At 49.1% G+C, this 17,929-nt stretch overlaps 1 pseudogene; it reads right to left on the bottom strand.

The window, feature by feature from the left end:
- Nucleotides 1-295: 295 nt before the first annotated feature.
- LOC144157652 (uncharacterized) lies at nucleotides 296-3,626 on the bottom strand (annotated as a pseudogene).
- Between the last annotated feature and the right edge of the window lie 14,303 nt (nucleotides 3,627-17,929).

Here is a 17,929-nt window from a genome sequence, read left to right as displayed (position 1 = left end):
GTTTCTTCATTGTGAAGCGAAGCGAAATTCTTCGCAGCTGAGAAGTGGCGCACACCGCCGTGCTGTACGGACCCATACACTGCTCCCGTCGTCTGCGTTCGCTTTCGCGAGCCGCCCGTACGACGAAGCTGTTATCAAACCGGAAACAGCAGAGGAGAATGGGGAGAGTGCTGGGCTCAGTGGGCTCATGCAACACCCTCTAGAAAGTTCAAGGCCTTAGCTTTCTTCTCATGACGTCACGCGATAGGGCGGTCTGGTAAAAGTGCGGAGCACTGTTCAAGAGAGGTTGTCGCATAGAATTACCACGCGGGCGCTTTTTTTTTTTTCTTGCAAGAACGAGCATGCACGTAGTTTGAAAGAAATTTCACTCGAAGCAAATTATAGGAGCGAAACATTTATTTACACAAACTAGTTTCGTTTTGTGTTTGCGCTTTATCAGAAGCAATACACCTATTTGTTCTGGAGAGTTGTGGCTTTCCGTTTTTTTGCCTTGTCAGCAGCGTCGAGAAGTTTGTCGTTTAGCTTTCCACAAAAGTTCTTCAGTAAAATGTTAGTGCTGCACCGCAGGATGTGTTTCAGCACTGATTCGCTTGTGTGACCGTTCTCACAGGCGTCGAAGTCAGATGGCTCTTCGTTGGCCAGCAAATGCAGCGTCAGCTCCGTGACGACCTGGCGCTGTTCGCGCATTAGGAGCAGTTCTGGTTGCGTAGCGAGCTGCTCTACAACAACGTAGCAGTGAGCAACAGCATTAAGCGCAAACATCGATGGGTAAACTAGACCTCCACGGTCCAACTGCTTCACGAGATCGTAGTGTTCATCGGCGGCAGACACTGTGATTGTCTTATTCACAGTCAACGGGTCCTTGCATTTTGCACAATTCAACCTTTTTAGGGTCGCGTACACGGCATATCCTGCAACGTAGACCAGGATAGGAAGGACTTCCTGTATCTTCGACAGCGTCTCGCTGCTGACAACTACGTTTCAACTGGGATGTAATGCCTCAACCTGCTTTCGTACACATTCCCAATGCTGGTCAGTGGAAATAGTCGGCAAAGTGCTCTGCAGGCGCAGCTTGTTTTCCACTTCATAAATCTGTCTGATAGAAACATGGTACTGCGCACCAGCCAGTTGCCTATACTTTCCAAAGCGGTCCTCTAGGCAGTCTGTCTGTATCTTGCCCAAGAGAACATAGGTCATTTTAAGCTCTTCGAAGCAGTACCTTGCGAGCTCCACAAGCGCATAGGTAGTGTGCTCCAGGGCAGCGTGAGTCTCCTTTGTCAGAGTACCTTTGTCAAGGCCTTTGTTTTTCCACTGATCCAGCCATTTCAAAAGCAAGAGCAAGAAGTCAACTTTTGGATCGTTATCCACGGAAAACACTGGCTGTTGAAACTGGTCTCTCAGCCTCTTCCCCTTCCACGGTGTTTTCACATTCACAATTTTCCACCACTTGAGTATGATGTCGATGAAAGTAGCAGTGGCCTCAAATGAGAACAGGTTGTGCTTCGCTCCAAGAGCACGTAACGCCACAGGTAAGGCATCATTGAAGATTTGCAAGGCAAGCTTTACGTTTTGCCTTTCAATATTCGACGGGTAAAGGGCTTTTCTCGACAGCCCATAGCCATATTTCAACAGCTGGTCACACTCTTTGCTGTGGAGATCCCTGATTGTCGAAAATGACGCTGTTTGCATGCGCTCTAATTGTGCTGCGTCTGTTTGCATCTCCGGGAAGTAGAAGCATACTTGGTCATTCTTCTGGTTGATCCAGTTGTTTCGTATGCATTTTAGTATGTGTACCGGGTCTATAACGAAGAACAGCGGCCTCGCAGGGTCCGACGGGTGTTGATACACAATTCTGTTAGAAGGGGGCGATTCGAAGTGAGACATCGCTTTCCTGTTCACGGAGTTGTTGTCACTCACGACACACACAACGCGGTACCCAATCTTTTCCAGCCCGCAAATCACATTTTTCAGCATCTTGTGCAGGAACTCCGCGTCTAGTCGGTGCACGGGCACGATGTGCGCAACTTCTTTGAATTTGCATGTCAGGCTGCGCACCATGAAAACTAGCGCACAGTTTGCAGCTTCAACTGAGTTAAGCGCAGCTCCGGTGATGTTACCCCCTTTGTAATCAAAGTAAGGTTTGATATGTATTTCATCGACCATTACGGTAACAAAGCGCTGGTCGTCTTTGAGGTCAGAAATTCTTCTCGCCATGTAGGTGAGGAATGTTTCGCTCTGATGCTCTTGTTGAGGGTTCATGCCATACGAAGAGCATACCGATCTGATCGTCATGGGATGCGGCAAGATGATACTTCCATGGCTGCGTATGTAAGCGTACGCATGGGGCGATATGGTGAAAAGAATGCAACAGAACACCATGAAATCTGCAGAGTAGCGCCTGCGCTGTTTTTTCGCTTGGAACAAGCTGACTTGTTCTCGCAGAAATCGAATGTAGTCGCCGTCGTCTTCTGCGTGGGGCGTGGACAGCTGATCCAGCAGCAAACAAACAGCCTCGCAAATTTCCGCGACTGAGTCGGACATCAGGTCCCCGTCCCACTTCTCGATGCCTTCGAGGAGTTCTACGATACCGTTCTTACTGTCAGCAATTTCTGGAACGACCAGATTTGCACCTAACTTTCTGACCGCCGTTTTCATGACATGTAGCGTCACGCTCATGTCTCCTTTCACGCAGACAGAGTACTTCAGCCACGGGGCTTCATCGTCGACGATGTGTACAATGACAAGCCTTTCCTCTTTTTCTATTATGTTCCAAAACTTCATCTCCTTGCTCCGCAAGTGTCCGATAAGTTCTCCTAAAGAATGGACTTTGTCCTCTTCATGTGCCCTGTTAAACATCTCCTCGGACTCCGCGATAGCTCTTTGCATAGCAGCATGCTCCATGCGCGCCCGCTTGGAGTCGGGATCTTCTCTTCTTGTAGTTTCCCTAGACAGGTAGGTCGGACAGCTCGGGAACTTGGACGGTACAGCGTCCGGGCGGAGGCGAACATGGGATAATGGCACTGTAATTGTGCGGCCAGTAGTTACATCCGTATGCGAGGCTTCTCGGATGATGTCCTCCTCTCCGAAGTGAAGTTCGCATACCTACCAAGGAATTTTACATACAATGAGCAAACCAATGAGTATTTGACAAAGTGCGGCTTGTAAACCACTTATTCGAGCATATGCAAATATTGAATTTACATTTGCAATGAAACAACAATGCTCTACCAGAAAGAAAGCTTACCCTGGAATTCTCGGTCACGGAGAGGTCTTCCCGTGGCACAGCGCGTATCCACGCGTTCCTCAGAGTTTGATCCCTTGGGAACTTGAAAACGTGCACTTTCGTGTCCACGGTGTAGTTGCCACGGCATCGCGGCACACAGCATTTGCACGGCATCTCACCGTCGCACCTTCAACATTCTGAAGCTTGCAGATACACGACAGAACTCACAGTGAAGCGCAAAACACGAGAAGTTCGACCGAGAAGAGATGCCGTCGAGAACGACACTGGGAGGCAGGCCCAATCTGCGGGGCACTGACTATTCAGCCGCAGGTGCGTTGCTGCGACGTGCTGGGACCGGTCGGATTATCGCCCCCGCCGAACTCGTCAAGCCGCCTCTTGCAGCCGCCCCATTAGCTGACGTAGTGCGACTGGAAAGGGAGGAGAACTCAGGCCTTCTCCCTTTCCAGTTGGTGTTGGCTCATGTCATGGCGGGCGCGGCTTCACAAATGTGACGTCAGGGCCTCTCCTAACCTTTTTTTTCCTCCGTGTGTTTTACGCCCGAGTACACTAGGATCTCCCTCACGTCACATCCGTCATGGAAGTGACGTCTCCAGAAAAAGTGCCATTGACGCTGCGGTGCACGGATTCGAGCCCATGCCCTCTCGAGCCCTATTGTCGTAACGAGAGGTAAGTGGCGCTCTACCGACTACGCTATGACCAGACACGTTAGCATCTCTACGAACGGGCCTTATCTCCTTCCCTATGACTCATTGAGATGGTGCTGCCGTCTAGGAGAAAGCGAAGCGAAGTAGCGCATCATGACGCTAATGAGCGCCGACAGTTGGAGTCTCGATGCCAGCGCCTTCGTGTACGGCGGACGCGCGTGAATTGAGGCACCCTGTTGTGGCGTTGTTCCAATGACAGTTGTTTCAAGCTGCTGTTTCTGTGCATGTCATTTTTGGCTTTGTTGTCCCGGAATAAACCGGTTATTTTTTTGTTGTTGTTTTGTTTCTTGCGTGTCGGCGTCACTTCGTCGAGCGGGGTCAGGCTCGCGAACCCATCGCGCATGAAGGAGGCTCATTTAACATTCAACTGCTCCTGTGCACGAAGGCACCTTTCACTTTCGTGTTTTACCGATTCCTACGAAAAAGGGATCAATCACTTTTTTTTAAGTTGCGCAATTACACGGCTCTCTTCTCTTTTCTGCTTTAGTCTTTCAACGAGTAAATGCATTTTTGCTCTGTTCAGTAAAGGATACACACCAGTGGCTTTGTGGTTGACAGGATGAACCGAATCAAAATGAAGGTAGCGGCCGGTGTGCGCCGGCTTCGCTTTTACAGTTTTAATATTTTGTTTTAAACAGGAACAAGTTTATTTAATTCATGTTCTTTAGAAAACATGACGGGGCAGAAGTACGATGCAGAAGTAAACAAAACTTTCGCCTTTAAATCACACAGGCACATTTAGGTGCCCAGAACAATTTTTAGTGTTTACTGCGGCGGCCATCTTGTCGATCAGGCAGCAAAAACTACAATTAGGTGCAAAAATAAGAGACGGTTTTTCGCAGGATGAGGCTCCGGAAGGGGCCATGATGGCAAAATACTAGTTTGGATCATTAAAGAGACCGCTTTACGCGTAAGCATTCATTACTCACACGGCCTTCTTTTCCAAGATTACGAACACAAGAGCAGATATGCAATGGCGTGACTAAGGTAATCGGACCGAAGCTCCGGGGGCGAAAGCTGTTTGGTCAAAAGCTAACCTGAAAGAAGCATGGCAGTGTTTTGTCCGGTTCGGACATTTCCCCCGTTCTTCCAAAACAAATTGCGAAGCAGCTGGTACTAACTTTACAAAAAAATGACGCTTTTCTCCAGCTCAGTGAGCTTACATCAGGAAGTGTTAAAGTAAAAAAAGTTCAACTTTAATGGTGTTTGCTATGGCCTCGGAAAAAAATTAAGGGGAGCAGATGTCACGTCCGGGTCAACAAAAATTAAAAAAGAATATTTGGCATGTTTCGGCACGCTAAATATGTGTGCGAACACAAAAGAAAAAAACGAAATTGTACAGAAATTCTAAAAGTTGCCTAATAATGCTAAGCATTCAAACACCGCGTTTCCAGTTCATCTTTTTTTTTTCTTTGCTCTCTTAAAGCAACAATTTACATCACGACTATCATAATTATTCATGTTCTAACTGCGTGAATTACTCATTTTTGTGCAGATACAAGGCATTACACTTCTTGCATTACGGAGAGGTATTGCGTGCGAAATCGACAAAGGAAACTCACGTATTAAAAACATGTGGGAATTTCCCTACGCTACGAATACTTCGAATTGAAGCGCAGTATGTTCGCAGAGCAAAATTACCGCAACGTCCTGTAAGCGTGTTAATTTGGGCACCCTTTCGCACGGCTGCAGCAGCCCAGGCGTTAGTTTCAGAGATAAATACATATGGGTTCAGATCGGAGGTGAAATAATGAAGGAAACGTACCTAGAGCTAGTTTCTTATCGCAAAGTTTAAAAAAATATGCTTAACAGCTAGTAGAGAGTGGACCGTACGCACTGGATCTTGAACATTGCACGGTGCATTTATTTTTTTATATGCAAGCTCTGTAATCAAGTTTTCAGTACCGTGTTTAAAGAAAGTGTAGCACCTGCGAAAATGCATCGACCAAAATCTCTATGCGCGGCAGGACATGAGCCAGTAAGAACAGTTTCAAAAGACACGCGTAGCAAAACGTATGTCTTTTCAAATCCCTCTTTAAAGGAGTACTGACACGAAATTTTTATGTTACGTTTTTTTCGCTGCTATGCGTGCCTACCAGCCCACTAATCATTAAATGACAGATTAGACGGTCGAGCGCAGCGTAAACATTCATTTGCGGCGTCGTTTATTCGTGCCAGTTTCGGTTTCGACAAAAAAAACGCCGAGCGGCCGCCATGACAGCATGTATGACATGGCGTCACCATTCTTGCCGTATCGCTGCCTCTCTGGAAGCGCGCGCGCGCGCGTGCGCCCAGACCGGCCGAGGTCTTCGCCGTCCCCACAGGCCCGGGCAGCATGACGTCAGTCCCAAAACCATGACGTGTACACACGCCTGAGCAGCGCGCGCCAACCACAGCCAGCGCGTCGGCTTCGTCACGGGAGCCCCGACGTCGGCAGTTTGGAGCACGTAGCAGATGATGTCACGTCGGCCCGCTCTGGGCTTTCTCGTGCGGGCGAAGATTAAAATGGATTTTAAATATGTTTCGCTGAACGGTTGCTGTTGAAACTTGCTGGGAGATATCTCCTGATAAAAAGGAAGCGTTTTACATAGTTATCTCAGCTTTGCAATTTCGTGTCAGTACTCCTTTAACGATCCTGCACCGTGACCCCGTTTTATGAGGTTCGCATTGTGCCCACTCAACATGTTTTTTTTTTTTTTGCAATAGAAGTGTCCCCGTATTCAAGGCAAGCTTTAATTCGCCGGCGCCAAATATTCTTCGCTCTCCTGCTTTTCCACAACGTGTTTCCCGAGAAAAGGTGACATTTTCGAAATTTCACATGAATAAAGTACCAACAAATGCCACCCGCTTCAACTGTAACTAATCAACTTTCGGCTGTAAACTGTGCAGCGCGGTTACAGCTGTGTGTGGGAAACGTTTTCAGACAATAAACGGTAATGAATAGTCTAACCTTCTTATTGAATATTATCTTTCTTAACAATGTTGACGAATACGGAGCATCATAGATTTATTATATTGAAAATGTGTTGCCTTTGTCTCATTCAAGAATTATTTTAACTTCTGGCTGATTCAATCGAGGGGCATACTACATACATACATGCCTGCATGCATACATACATACATACATACATACATACATACATACATACATACATACATACGTACGTACGTACGTACGTACGTACATACATACATACATACATACATACATACATACATACATACATACATACATACATACATGCAAACATACATACATACGTACGTACATACATACATACATACATACATACGTACGTAGGTACGTACGTACATACATACATACATACATACACACATACATACATACATACGTACATACGTACGTACGTACATACATACATACATACATACATACATACATACATACATACATACATACATACATACATACATACATACATACATACATACATACATACATACATACATACATACACACATACGTACATACATACGTACATACATACATGCATACGTACATACATACATACATACATGCGGACAGACATTTTCGCTGTTGAGCAGCCCAGGAAAGACTACAGCGTCTTTGAAACGCGTGCGCTGGCTGTCCCTCTCAGTCGGCGCAAGCACTGCACTCGGGGACCACCGCGCTCTGTTCCGAAACCCGTCCCCAAACGCTAGCACCGCAGGGAGTCTAGCGGAGGTAAACGTAAACACCGCCAGTCACACCGTCGCCCATCGAAGTACGGCCGAAGCGGCAGGCCGCACCTTGCGCTACTTCGCTTCGCCAGCGGCCGTGTCTTTACTACGGTGCAAGGTGCAACAACATGACAGAGACTTTCACTATATTTTGTTCAGTCAACTACCAACCCTTGATATGTTTATTTTCCTACCGACATTACCTTCCATTGACTACTGCGTTCAATAATAGAGAGTTTTAGCATAGCGGCTAGTGGAGGCTCACGCTACGGCGGCGGGTTAGCGGGGCCTGACTGCGCATGCGCGCGCGGGGAGTGCGATTAGGTTGCCCCTCAGCGGAGGGAAAGAGCGGGCATGGCGAAGGCAGGCCAGCGGAACTAATCCACCCCACCGTAACGAATTTGCTCTCCCCAGTCGGGCCCCGCTACCCGCCGCCGTAGCGTTAGCGGACGGTACCCGCTATGCTAAAACTCTCTAATATCTGCTATATGAAAAGCAATGATTTCTGCCCCTCTTGTACTGCCTCCACATAAACCAAACTGTAGAATCTCTTTATTGCGGAGCTTTCTTTTTTGGCACTGTTCCACTGATACCTTGGCCAGTGGTCAGCAGTGGTTAGAGTCAGCATTCTGCAGTTGCCTAACAGCAATTTTACTGAAACCGTGTCTGTTAGACTTAACATCTAGAATAAGAATGAAGTTTAAGAAACGTACAACAAGCTCAAAACTCAACAGCAGTACAATAAGGTGCTCTACTGACTGTAGGTACGAGCACAAAACAATAAAAAAATTGTGGTTGATCACTCTTTCGTAAGAATCGGTAAAACACTAAAGTGAATGGTGCCTTCGTGCACAGGAGCAGTTGAATGTTGAAGGAACCTGCTTCTTGTGCGAAGGATTCGCAAGCCTGACTCCGCCAGTCGAAATGACGCCGACACGCAAGAAACAAAAAAAAATAACCGGTTTATTCCGGGACAACAAAAGCCAAAAATGACATGCACAGAAACAGCACCTTGAAACAACTGTCATGGGAACAACGCCAGAGCAGGGTACCTCAAGGAAGCAGGGTGCAGGGGGTCCCCCGTGTACACGAAGGCGGTGGCATTGCTGGCACCGAGACGCCAACTGTCGGCGCTCATTAGCGCCATGATGCGCTACTTCGCTTCGCCTTCTCCTAGACGGCAACACCATCTGAATGAGTCATGGGGAAGGACATAAGGCGCGTTCGCAGAACTGCTCGCGCCTCTGCTCATAGCGCAGTCGGTAGAGCCGAGAGCGCCACGTACCTCCCGTTGCGGCGAGAGGGCTCGAGAGGCATGGGCTAGAATCCGGGCGCCGCAGCGTAAACAGCCCTTTTTCTGGCGACGTCACTTCCGTGACGGATGTGACGTGGGTGAGATCTTGGTGTGCCCGGGCATAAAACGCTTTCGTTTTAAAAGGCGATTACTTCAGGACGTAGACGCACGTTTCCTTGTTTCACTGGCTTTACCGCCATAATGTGCCGCAAATACAGTCGAGTGCGATTTGAAGGTTATCGCGAAACCGCAACTTGTTCAGATGAAGCAGACGAAACACCAGCTTTAGCATATCTTCCCTGCCAATTTCGTTACCGTCGGAAAGTCCACCAGAACACCGCAGTGAACGGACTCACCTTCCGTGCACACAACACGGACTCACCTTCCGTGCTCCGCGTGCACACAACACGCGGAGGAGATTGCCATCGCGCTAATCGCCGCAGATCAGGACTCACGGGTTATTATCACCGACCCGAGGGGTGCCTCCCGCTATATCGAACAGGGGTACACACCTTACATTGCTTACAAAATTCTGCAAAACAGTAACTACCTGGGTGCCCCCGCGTACCGAACGATCATATGGGCTAGGGCTCACACGGGCCTTGAGGGTAACGAGGCGGCCGACGACGCTGCCCGTGCGCTCACACTCCGGGCGTTATCCTCATCCCCTACCGATCCGGACCATGAACCTAATCCCGCGCACACCTGTAAGGAGGTCACAAAATTGGATCAATCCGGCCATTCCGTCTATCCCAAGCCTTATAGGGGCATCACAAAAGGGGATGAGCGCATCCTCCTTCGTCTTTATACCGAAATTATCTTGTGCCCGGCAATCTTAAAACACTTCGACCCCGCTTGCATGGGGAAGTGCTCGCACTGTGAGGAAAATTCCTCTGACATTTCCCACCTTGTGTGGGCGTGCCAAAAAACCCCAAACCTACCCCCTCTACCCAACCCTTCCCGGGATAACTTTCAGTTCCTCTAGCAGTTCTTCTTCTGTGCCTTCATATTGGTGCACCAGACGTTCTATTTGCTCTCTGTTGGCTGCTTTTTTACCTTCCGGGTTTATGGGGTGTCGTAGCAGGTGCCAGGTATTGGCTACCCCTAGCCTTCCCTCCATCTGGTTGAAAATGGCCTCCCAGTTCTGCTTCGTGAGATTAAGCGCATGTTGCTCCATGTCTCTATTGAGTAAGGCGAGTTTTTTTCTTAGCGATCTGTCCAATTTGAAGCATTTGATTGCGTCTTCCAAATGTTTTTTTTTTTTCGTTTCCAGAGGTTTAGTAGCCGCTTATCGAAAACTTCAAACTCCTTTTCGCAAACTCTACCCACGTCAATTTTAACCCAAATGCAAACGTTGCGAAAGCCTGGAAAGCATGGTGCACATGATATGGACATGCCCACAGATATCCGACGGCACACACGCCATAGACACATGGGAGGCTCTGATACTCAGCTCAGACCTAGAAGCCCAACGGAAAATCAATCAAGCTCAAACAGCCGCCAGGCCTCAAGGGATACTGGCCGACTCCTAGCAAGAGTTTTAAAAAACCCACTGATTGATACTAAATAAACGTTTTTTTCATCCTCATCCGGAGAGAACTGGGAGGCAGCCCTACTCAGCTGCTCTGACCTGACGGCCCAACGCGCCCTGGTCGGGCGGGCCCCGACTGCTGCCAACATGTGCACCAATCGGCTCCTGTAAGGGGGAGCCCACCTAGTGTTTGTTCGGGGCGGCCCCTTAAAGGGACACTGAAGTGAATTTGTCAAGCTCCCGTTTTTGCTTGCACTGCGTAGACTGGCTCAAATTATCCGGTTGACAAATCGGTAATTATTTTACAAAGCGCGAAAGAAGAAAAACTACCATGCGCGGTTTGCGGCGGCCGCACCAACTAAGGCTGTGACGTTGGGAGGAGGGGCGCCGTGATTGGACGATGCCCAAGGTTAGCAATCAAACAAGTTTCGGTTTCGGTTTCGGTTCTGTAAAACTTAACCAATGGCGTTGTTGGATGGGCATTCTCAATATCTCAGTAATCATCGTACCGCGATTCTGCCATGTTGTCGGCTGTAAAATGCACAAGATAAGCCTCCCAGGACGGCTTGTAGTCGTAGCATTCACTAGCCGAGACCTACGCAGTGCATGAACGCCCTCCGCGTACCCGCAGACGCCCAAATGTCATGCGCTTTTCCCCCATATTTGGAGCTTGCCTCCCTCATGCCTGTATCGTAAAAAGCGTGTTCGCACCAGGCCAAGGGTCTGTTCATTCTGGCCTGTGCCCACTGCCTGCAAGCAGTCGGTGCTTATGGCAACAGCACGCCAACGAGAACTCGCTAGCGCGCCAGTGCCAGCCTGCGCGCGTTTTGTGAACTAGTTCGTGTAGCCATGAACGTTGCGGCCCAAAAAAAGGTGAACTCAATATAGAAAACATCGGCGGAAAACAAAAAAGTTAACTTACAAAAAAAAAGCACGTACCCGCGGGGAGTCGAACTCGTGACTTGCAAAACACTTTCCGGTGACATACCCAGCGCCCCAGACAACTGAGCCACGGAGCGGGATTCGAAAGCCGTGCTAATATAAGGTATATATTGTACAACCGGTTTACACTTTTATTTAGTTTTGGCATTTCAAGCAGCTTAGGTGACTATTTGTTGTACTACGCTCGTGCAGTAAGCGTCGCCCGAGTTTCCACAGTAGCTCACGTCTAGCAGTTGCATTTCGTAGACGGAAAAGCGTTCGCAGATGCGTAGTCGTGCTGCTGACCGCTGTGCTTGTTCGCCCATCGCAAAAAAGTGCTTCCCGCGCCCTAGTTTTACGCGGTACGGTAAAAATATCAGTTGATTTTATTTCCTTAGTACCTATATTGACTTCGCTGACTCTTCTCCCGCCTTCAAGAGGCCTTCTATTTTCCTACTGGCGTACCAGTCAGCGAAGCGTCGCATGTGCGCTTGTGCAGCGCTTGTGTGAAGCGACCTTGACTTGGAGCTAGATACAGTGTACAAACAAACCAAGTAAAGAAAGGCACATTCTTCCATTCACAAACGTGTCCTGGCTTCGTTTCAACTAAGCGAACGAATTGCGACCAAGCTATTTTTTTTAACCTCCTTGATTGCGACGACCCGCCGGCGGCCGGCGGACGAAACGCTGGGCCGACTGACTGTCTGAAGGCCGGGGAGCCGTGCGATAGCGCAGCCAATTGCCAGCTCATCCCCTCCTGACGTCACACGAAAACGCCACAGAAAATGGGCGAGCGTAAAGAGAGGAGGACAGCATTTTCGAATTAGTTTTTCTAATAAAATCGCGTAAACGCGCCTAGAGTGGTCGAAACATGGCCTGGGGACTCCGGACTGCAATTTGCGCTAGTAATCCCGCAATGTTTACATATCACTTCAGTGTCCCTTTAAGCGCCGCTTTCCACCCTCCCTGTAAAAGCTTCTGTAAATAAATGTTTTTCAGTTAGTCAGTAAGTTAGTCAGTTGTACCTGTGACAACTTTTTCTTATGCCGTAGGGCAATCTCTCACATAAAAAGACGACTAAAGCGGGTGTTCGGTCATCATCATAAGAGCTTCAGATACTGCCCCGCTCCGCTGACGTGTCTTTTGCTACTCGCCCCTGTTCTCTGCTTCCCCTTGCGGGTTTTGGCCAAGATTTGTAGATTTCAGATTGCTTTTCATTTCGTGTAGAGAGCACTTTCTAACGCTGGAGCATTTCCTAAATTGTAGGTTCCGGAAGCAGGCGAGCTGATGTCGTTCAGCTCCCCCGGCCAGGGGCCATCACCCTGGTCGGCTTCCCTTTCTGCGCAGGAGCTGCCTCTGAATTTATTCTCCAGTGGTGGCGTGAACAGGGTTCCTGTGGCTCTGGTTCCGGCTAATGAGGCGTCCATTCGTCTCAACCATCCCGAGGCAGTCCAGTAGGCCCTGCAGGGTGCCACGCAGCACTACCAGTCGGTGACGGAGGTCCGGCAATTCGGCAAGGGCGGCCTAGTTGTAGGTCCTCAGATCTGTCCTGCATTTCTGACCTGCTAAACTGTCGCATGTTCGGCTCCATTCGGGTGAGTGCTTTCATCCCTCATCTTCTTGCGTGCTCAAAGGGCATCATACGGGGTGTTAGCGCAGAGTTGAGTGCCACGGACGTGTTCCACAAATTTGCATACGCTGGGGTCATTGCGGTCTATCGCTGTAGCCGAGAGGCCAATAACACCAGGGTCCCCACTGAATCAGTCATCGCCACATTTGGAGGTCTCATTCGCCCCTCCGAAATTAAGGTCTGGCCACTCGTTTTCACAGTTTATCGCTTAAATCCGCGTCCTCTGCAGTGCAAACGGTGCTGGCGATTTGGGCACTCTTTGAGGGGTTGCAAATCGTCGCTTCGTTGCTTCTCTTGTGGGAGCGCGCTCTCAGCTTCCGAATGCAACGCAGATGAGGTGAAGTGCTGCCTCTGTCAGGAAGGACATCCAGCCCACCACTCCAACTGTCCTGCACGAGCTCAGGAAGTCAGTGTGCTCGAAGTTCTATAGTTCATCTCACAAGCTAGCTGCAGCACTGTGGAGGCTACATTGTTATCAATAGTGCGCCCACTGAGGGCGCCTAATCCGCCGTGAAGGGGGTCCTGAAAGGACACTCCCTTCTCCCCTCTCGGCAAGTGGCACCGCACGGCCCTGGCGCCTTTTGTCGCTTCCTTCGCGGTGAGTTAGGCGCCCTGAGGGGGACAACAATGTAGCCTCCACAGTGCTGCAGCTAGCTTGTGAGATGAACTATAGAAAAGCGTCGCTGTTCGCGGACGGAAGCCGCAGCCATTGTCAGAGAGCGGGCTTTCGGATACGCGGGTGTTACCTCTCGTCAGGTGGCTACTACGGACCCTTCTTTGCCTTCGCTTGTAGATGCTGCTATCGCAAAAGCCATCCCTGCAGCGGTTGACCGTATGTCAGGTATATATTCAGAAGGCTTTCAGCAAATGCAAGCGCAAATGCAGATGATGTCGTCGCAGTTCTCTCAACTGCTCCAAGCATTCCAGGGTATGCTCGCTTTCATGCAGCAGCTCAACTCCAACTCTACTAATCCATCGTTCAGTCTACCTCAGGCCGTCACTGCTCCTCCTCAAAGCTCTCCAGTAGCCCCACCAATGACAACTTCTTTGGTAAATCCACTCTGCACCAACACCTTTGCAAATAATGCAACAGTGTTTGCACCAGTGCAGTCTCAGAGCACTGCATCTGTACCTGCTGTTTTTCCTTCTTCTACCAGCCAAATCACACCGGATAGTCCATGTCACGAGGCGCGACCTTCGTCGACAGCTTCCCAGTCCGCTTGTCACCCACCTATTGTTTGCTCCACAGTCCCGCTACCTCTAGATTCGTGTGACGAAACATCGACTGAGGACATGATACCTTTTCCAACAAGAGAGGCATGTCCCCCCCACCCGGTCTCACTGCGAAGTCAAAAAATAGGAACGCCCAGTTACGCAACACCACGCCAGAGGATATCCTAACCAAAGCGGTGACTGAGGCTAACATATAACTAATCATGGCGTCTCTTAAAGTGTTACGAATTGCCGCTCGATTCGATCCTCTTCTTCCAACCTATACTCTTTAACTGCTAAATTTACCCCTGAAATTATCATTCTGCAATAAACTTGGTTGGACTACAAGTTTTCATAACTACAAAACTTTCCGACTGGACCGTCAAGGTCGCGGTGGGGGTTTACTTATATTAATATCTAATAATTTCTGCCTTTAAGACTTTTGACTTCTTGTCCTCTCAATGTGAGATTCTCGGTATTGATTTGCTTCTGCCGGGTTGCAAGCCTTTTTTATTGGTAAACGTGTATTTCCCCCACGGAGTTTTCGAAGTGAGACCTTTAGATTCAGCTATTCAGCTATCGCGGTGTGCCAGAAAGCTGTGGTAGTGGCGGGAGACTTCAACTCGCATCGTGTATCTTGGGGATTTAGGACAGACACCTCAGGGAAACGTCTGTGGGAATGGGCAGGCGATAATGACCTTCACTGTCGAAATATGGGCAATGCCACTTTTATTAGTGGTCAGTCGCGGTCTGTCCTTGACCTCACTTTTGCAACGTCAGGGATGGTATCCTCGTGGTCAACAGCTGATTGCGAGACGAACAGTGATCATATCCCTATTCTTTTCGAAATAGTTTGCTCCGCGAAAATACCTAGCCACAGAGTACATTCATTCATCAATATAACTAACTTTTCCTTGGCGTTGGGCAATGCACTCTCTACTTTTCCACTTATGGAACAAACCTGCAGGGCTGAAAGCGTGATCACAGCTCTTAATGACTCCATACGTAAAGCAAAATTTACTGTTGCATCAGTCCACAACAACTCGTGTAGTCTTTGGTAAAATGAAGAATGTACCAGAGATTTCCGACGTATAAAAGCCGCTTGGAAGCAGTTTCTCCACAATCAGAGTCCGGCTAACTTGGTTAATTTTAAATTTCACCGCGCAACTTTTAAGCGAACTGTATTACGTGCAAAGGAATCCTTTAACATTGGCTGATTTTCAGCCCTATCAGAACCACATCGTAAAAAAGCATTATTCAAGTTTATGAGGTCTAGGAAATCGTGTCCGCCCTCTCTGAACGCACCCTCACTGGTTCGTACTCCGGAAGAAATCGTAGACATCCTGGAGGATATTTCTGGTGACCTACAGCAGCGATTTTCGACGATGATTCCTCCTACAAGCCGTCGTACTGTAGGCTCAGCTGATTTTGAAGAGGTCACTATAGGCGAACTGGGTAAAGTGATTTCTTGCCTCCCAGCGTCTGCGCCAGGCCCGGATGATCAAATAATCATCCACCGCAATGATCAAATTGTTGTATAATGAAACTCCGGCAGATTTGCTAAATGTAGTTAACGTTTCACTTAGAAACGCATGGATACTACCTGAATGGCGTTTGGCCAAGATTTTGCCTTTCCCCAAGCACCCGGAGCTCGGTTATTCGATTGATAACATTAGGCCGATAGCTCTAACATCTACTCTAGTTAAAGTGATTGAGCGCGCTTTGCTTCCCCGGATTAACAAGTTTCTGATTGATGAGAACATCCTAAACTGCAGACAAATTGGCTTTAGACCCGGCCGCGGCGGCCGCTTTTCTGGTGGAGGCGAAAAGCTAAAACGCCCGTGCGTACGAGATTTCGGCACACGATAAAGATCCCCAGGTGGTCAAAATTAATCCGGAGCCCTCCACTACGGCGCGCCTCATCGCCTGCGTTGCGTCGGCGCGTTAAACCCCACAATCAATCAATCAAATTGGCTTTAGAGAAGGATGCTCCATTTGGTGGGCACTTATAGACTTAGAAAGTCGCATCCCGTGGGCACGACGGAATAAGCAGGTTGCAGCATTGGTCACTCTGGATATCTCAAAAGCTTACGACAGCATGGCATCCTCCTAGATCTCTTGGCTTATTATTCGTTTCCGGAGTACATCACTGCGTGAATAGCGGCTTTTCTAGAAAACAGAGTTCTTTTGTTACCAACACGGCTACGCTTCTTCTCGTTATAAGCAGACGCGTGGAGTCCCCCAGGGGTCTGTCATCTCCCCAGTGTTATTTAATGTGCTCTTAAGCTCCTTACCTAGTCAACCTGATGTACAAACATACGTTTATGCAGATGACATTGCCTTTTTCTCTTCTTCGCAGGACATTCATTCCCTGTTTCATTCTCTTCAGTCGTACCTGAACGCTCTGGAATTATGGCTTGGCACTCTGAAATTTTCGTTAAATATTAATAAGTGCCATTCTCATGTTCCCCATTACGGACCAGTTAAATTTCGCCTCTCCATCTTCTTGGCGAACTGATGGAGACGAAATAGTGATGTTCTTTTGATGCGCGAGCCGAGAGGACGATCTCGACTCGCTCCGATGACCGACGACCGATGCTTGGAGCGGGTGAGGGATGAGGACTGCCTTCCTTGCTAGATATTAGGTTTATTTACATTATTTACAAAACTCCAACTTTACATCAGGTCAGAGTGACAGCTACATGGTCACTCTGACAGCAGCAGCCTGTTCGGCCGAGATCTCTACTAAAACTAGCTCCCCTCTCGACCGACCCCCGACAAAACCCAACACTCCGGTTTTGATATGAAAAACCCCGCCTCCAAGAAGGGGGCGTACAAGAAAGAGAGAAAAAACCTTTCAAACAATTAATAGACACCTTTGATTGGCCACAGGAACCAGCCAATCACACACATGTCCCCACCTGCGGTCACGTGACCTAACACTCTCTCTTACACACTCATAGTGCGTTTCCTACGCACGCTGTTGCACCCGGCCAGAAAATACAGGCCATCTGCGGCCTAAAGTGAACCATCCATTATGTTCAGCGGGCGGCATCTGCACAAACAACAGCCAAGCCGAGGGCCCGGAGCGGTCCTCGCGCGGCTGACCTCCCTCCGCGCGGCGCCTCCCGCGACGCCTCAATTGTCCCGCGACGCGCGGGCAATGAGGGTTGCTAATTCCCTCCCAGACGAAGGACGCCGCCGCCTACCGTCTGTCCCCCGGGAAGAGGCGCTTCAGGCCCAAGCGATCGTCTTCAAGGCGAACGACCCGTCAACGGAGCGCTCCCGGCGCCGGCTTCGCAGATTCTCAAAAACTTACACCGCGCGCCCGTTCGACACTAAGATACGCACCATCATTCAGGTTCCCGTCAGCTTGCCATGCCGAATGACCCTGCCACCTTCGACGCGACAGGGGCACTCAGGCTAATCGCCCCCGTCCTTTGACACACAAAAGGACGGGAACAACACACGCTCTCCGCGGCTCTGAACTTGGCGTCCGTGCGGCTACATGAAAGGGACCCAGGATCGTAGCCACCAGCGGAGGCGACGCCAATACATGGGCCACCAGCGGCCTTCATTAATTACATGCGGAGCCCGAACTTAACACCTCCGCACTAAGAATGTTGTCCGTACACTAGCTGTACGTACAACATTAACTCTCCTGCAGGTTATGTCTTACTGCAGAGCCAGA

Source organism: Haemaphysalis longicornis, unplaced genomic scaffold (genome assembly GCF_048455015.1).
Source record: "Haemaphysalis longicornis isolate Haplotype H1 unplaced genomic scaffold, Haemaphysalis longicornis Haplotype H1 scaffold_10, whole genome shotgun sequence".
NCBI classification, from domain to species: Eukaryota; Metazoa; Arthropoda; class Arachnida; order Ixodida; family Ixodidae; genus Haemaphysalis; species Haemaphysalis longicornis.
This window is presented reverse-complemented; position numbering and strand designations above follow the sequence as displayed.